We start from the raw sequence: 4980 nt of genomic DNA on the forward strand, positions 1-4980 counted from the left end.
AGTTCTCCCTTAGAGGAAGTAGAAATAAATATATCCATGTACTTACAAGTGTCAGAAAAGTATAAACTCCCCTTTCAAAGCTTCTTCACTTCCCTGTTCAGGATAGAGGAGTTCAAATTTTGAACAGCTCCTCACTGGCCTGGGCAAGGTTCTCTCCCATGTGAACAGCACATTTCCCATATTGCAAAACAAGGACCACAGTCATTAATTTATAAATCATAGACTGCTCAATTGTAATTTTTGTGTGAGTGATGCTGGGATTAACCTCTTGTAATTGCTAAACAAGCACTCAATACTTAGCCAGTCCCTACTTAGCCCTCATTTGTAATTTTTATCAGCTTCCTATTTGTCTTAATTGGCACTGCATTTCAGGTCAAAATTCACCAAATTTCTTTAGCAATAGCCTTGTTCCCTCTGGCACCCTATTCGGCAAATTACATTTTTCTTCACAGATTTAGTGAAAAAGGAGCACATTTTTAGGACCCTACTCAAATGCATTTTTCTTCATGAAGTGTTACTTTTTCAACTTTATGAAATGAAAAGTAAGCTGATTCTCTCAAATTCCTATACACGTTCTTTGTACCAATTAAAGGTATTCTCTGTATTTTTATGTCAATAGCCTTGACTGATGATTCTATTCCCAGTGCAACTACCACTAATACTAGTAGATATCTCTTTTTTTTTCCTGTGCTAGAACTGAGCTTCAACTCATGGCTTGGAATTCTGAAGGTCTCAGTTGACCATACCTTCACTTCCAAATTTTTCTGATTAGTTGAAGGTAAGAATCTCACTGTTTTTTCTATTCCAAACCCCATGATTCTTAGACTGAACCACTTGAGTAGCTAAGCTTATACATGTGAGCCACCAGCACCTGGGTTCACTTCTTAACAATATGCTATGGGGGCTGGGATGGTGGCTCAGTGGTAGGGTGCTCACCTTGCATGCATGAGGCCCTGGGTTCGATTAGTCAGCACCACATAAGAAAAAAGAAAAAAGCCAGAAGAGGTGCTGTGGCCCAAGTGGTAGAGCGCTAGCCTTGAGCTGAAGAACTGAGGGACAACACCCAGGCGCAGAGGTCAGGCCTCTCGATCAGATCTCCTGTCCCCCCAAAAAAAAGAATATGCTATGGGCCTTTACATATAGTCACTTATTCAACAACCTGAAATGCACCTGTTTCATGTCAGTAAATAAGAATCACTTTTAAAAACTATGAAATAATCTTTTGTAAAAAGATATATTCTTATCATTATTTTATAAACATGAAAGCTAAGGTACTAAATCATTGACAATCTTGTCAAGTTCACACACCAGTTAGCCATAGAGATGTGAAAGGACTCCAGGCCTTATTTCTACATACAGTTGTCCTTACTATCTTTGTGCTGACTCAGTTTTCCTGTTTCCATGTAATAAGGGTGATATCATGTGAACATGGACTGAAAGCAGAACAAATTATAAGCAATAGAAAATGTGTCTCTCTTCTGAGCTGAGGCATTTTAGAATACAACCCTGGATGCTACAAGAGAGCCTGGATCTAAAATCACATTACACAATGCAGAGGTGTTACGCATCAAATCTTCAGAAAGCAAAAGACAAACCAGTGATGATCCCTTAGTTCTCTAATTTGTTTTTCTTGTTATCAATGCTGCTATAATAAAGACTCTCAAACCTAGTTTCTCAAACTTAACTCTCCTCCAAATTCTGATTCAACATTTCAGAGTATTTTTCAGCTAACACAGGCAGAAGAAAGAAGAGAAGGAAATGAAAAAGTAAAGGCTACTAGCTTCTTCACATGGAAATAAAACAACAATGAGTCAATCAGATACAATATGTGAGGAACTCACAGAGAACCTCACAAATCCTGATAGTACCTCAGGTGAAATCTCAGATTCCACAAGATCATCTCAGAATAAGAGAAGAGGACTGAATGTAAACAAGTTATGCAGTTATCCTACTCCAACAAAAATTTTTCTTGTCTTTCTACCTACACTACATTTACATATTAGTTTCATTTCCTGTGTATCAGGAAATCTTGTCTGACATTGGAATTCAGTAGTCAGAATAGCTTTTAGAAACAGCAAAAATTCAATCACTTATTTCAGGTAATTTTCACTTATCATGAAAGAGGATCATGAACTTCGTCATTTCAGTTTCTATAATGGTAGGCACTATCCTCTCTACTGCCTTTCTTGTTCATTGACCATAATAGGTACACTCTTTCAAATACTATTAAATTTAGAAATATTAAATGTGTTTGCCTCCCTCCAAGCAAATTCACCATAGTAATTTACACTACTCACAAAAACCCAAACATACACACATTAGTTAAGGGCAGTATTTCTCACAATGGTGAAAACTAGAAACCTCAGTGTTCTACACTAGTTATATTATAGTATTTTCTATAAAAGATTATTTCATAGCGTTTTTAAAGTGATTCTTATTTATTGACAGACAATCACATTTCAGGCTTGTGAGTAAAATTGTAAATTACAAAAATCTGTATTTTGATTCCATTTATATGTGTGTTTGTATCTATGTCTGAGGACTATTTTGTGTATGGAAATAAAGAAGGCATAAAAATCTGCTTCAGAATTTTAACAGTTCTTTCTTGGTAGGTTTTGAGATGCACTTCACTTTTATACTCTTCTGTGTTGCTTCTGTTTTAAATGTTCATATATCTATATCTATATATCTATATATAAATAAAGGATTAGAGATATAGCTTAATGACAATGCTTATCTAGCATGCTTAAGATACCAGTTTCAATATCCACTAGCACAAAAATCACAAATGTAATAGAGATTCATATTGGAAAAATGTTTAAGCTGTATCTTAGCTGCCACTTTCCAGCACAACAAAATTTCATTCAATGGAAACACAAAGTGACAAAAACTAAGGTTAGCAAGCTAGTTTATAGACATCACTTCTACCTAGTTTCTATAATCAGAATGTTGCCTGTTATTACTCAATCTATAATGAAAATAATGAGATTTCAAAAGTACACTCATAGTTAATTCTTTCATTTCAGATTTCAACATTAAACCATAAAGGCAGATTCTACATATAGACCATAATTCCAATGAAACCTTGGGTGAAAATCTTGTTGCAGAATGAGTTCCTAAGTCATAATGTTTTTCTCTTTCGGACCACATTTCCAATTTATGAAGTCATAGATGTAACAGTACCAGAAAATTTACTGGCTGTCAAATAAAGAAAAAATAAGAGAGGCTCTAAACTATATTTGTTAACACACCCAGTAGTATATCAGACAAGAAATTGTGAAATAAGTTCTATACTTCAAGCCTCTTTTACCTGTTAAAGGATTTTTTCAAATAAGAAAGTAATAGACAAAATACACCATGAAGTTTTCTAGTTTAAAATCTAACCACCAGAATTTACCAACTAAGATGGCAAAATAGGAGAGTAAACAGGAAAAGATTCTAAAATTCTATTGGAACAATAACCCATGATATCACGCATTATTCCAAGCAGAGTGTAAATGAAGTTTGATTTTAGGGCTAGCCCATCCATTAAACAGATGCTACATTAAACATAAAATTGCTTAATACAAAGTATTTGTGTCACTGGCTATTCTGGTTAAACACACACTATATTCATCATGGTTAAAATAATAAAGATTAATTTGTACTTTAAGTCATAGTTCAGTTGGTTACATAGCTATTCAGGAAAGCTCTCATTCATCTAAATGGTGACTTACAGAGACAAGATTCTTCATTATTGCAGTTTAACATTTGGAATATGTAGTTTCCAACTTCGCCACAGAACAGATGCTGGGGAACAAAATAAGAGGATTTTATGGATTGAGCTGGAAATAGCATATACCATTTACACCTATGTGCCTTTGTCTAGAAATTAACCATATTATTTTACCTAGCTCCAAGAAAGGACTGAAAATATAGTTCGGTACCTAGGAAGACAAAATGGATTTGTGAACATGATGAATGCTGCTGTAGTTTGATGTTAACTGTTCTTTTTATCTTTGTAGAACATATTCGATACTATGGTAATTTCTTTCCTTTTCTGTATGCCTCAAACTCATGTGGCAAAGGAAGACTCACTGCTCTAAAGTATAGACCTAAAAGTTATTTCCAGCTTCTCCCTTTCCTCAGTGCTCCCACAGTCATCAACATTCCTGTGGCTCATTTTTTTCAGCCTATGCCTTTATCACCCCCACCATCAGCCAGGTGTTCAACTACCCTCTCCTGGAAAGAAATCTCTGCCTCCACTCTGACCTCAACCACAATTTTCCCACCCCATCCATTGTCACCTCCACCAATACAGAAACAATAACAAATCTTTATTATCCTAAGACATAGTATCACTTCTCCTTACCTTTACACCTCAGTAGGTTTACTTCAGGCTCTGTTAAATATCTCACAATATCTCCTACAACTACAAAACTGCTCTGCACACTAAATGAGTTCCTTACATATGGACTAAGGAGACAAACAATAATCTCTTAGGAGCTATTAAAGTACATATAGGCATTTCTTTATATTCTAAGTGGTCCCAGACTTCTAGAAATTGAGAGTTTGGCTCTAAATATTTGATTGTTCCTTTTCTTGGCATATAGCCATAAATTTGGAATATTTTAAAATATGGAATGCTCCAGCAATTTGTTTGTCATCCTTATACAGGAGACATGCTAATCTCTGCATCATTTCAATCTTAGTATACAATATATGTTGCTGTAGCAAGTACTTGATATTGCTTTCTATTGCCTTCAGCATGTTGATGCTCTAGCCGGCCCTTCTTTACTGTTTCTACAATATGCAGCAATGGATTCTACAACAAATATAATCAAATAAATATAATCTCTAACAACTGTAATTATTCCATATTATATATTACGTTGTTATATATTAATGTAATTACTAATATGTATTTGATTATAGTTTACAAGAGAATAAGTAACAGCAAAACTGTTCAGGCTGTGGCCCATGGGAGCACTTGTTCACTTT

The 4980-nt window shown here is 34.9% G+C and overlaps 1 pseudogene; it reads right to left on the reverse strand.

The window, feature by feature from the left end:
* Positions 1-4611: 4611 nt before the first annotated feature.
* LOC122126999 lies at positions 4612-4706 on the reverse strand (annotated as a pseudogene).
* Between the last annotated feature and the right edge of the window lie 274 nt (positions 4707-4980).

The sequence above is a fragment of the Dipodomys spectabilis genome, unplaced genomic scaffold (genome assembly GCF_019054845.1).
Source record: "Dipodomys spectabilis isolate Male_0828 unplaced genomic scaffold, ASM1905484v1 ptg000295l, whole genome shotgun sequence".
Lineage (NCBI taxonomy): Eukaryota > Metazoa > Chordata > Mammalia > Rodentia > Heteromyidae > Dipodomys > Dipodomys spectabilis.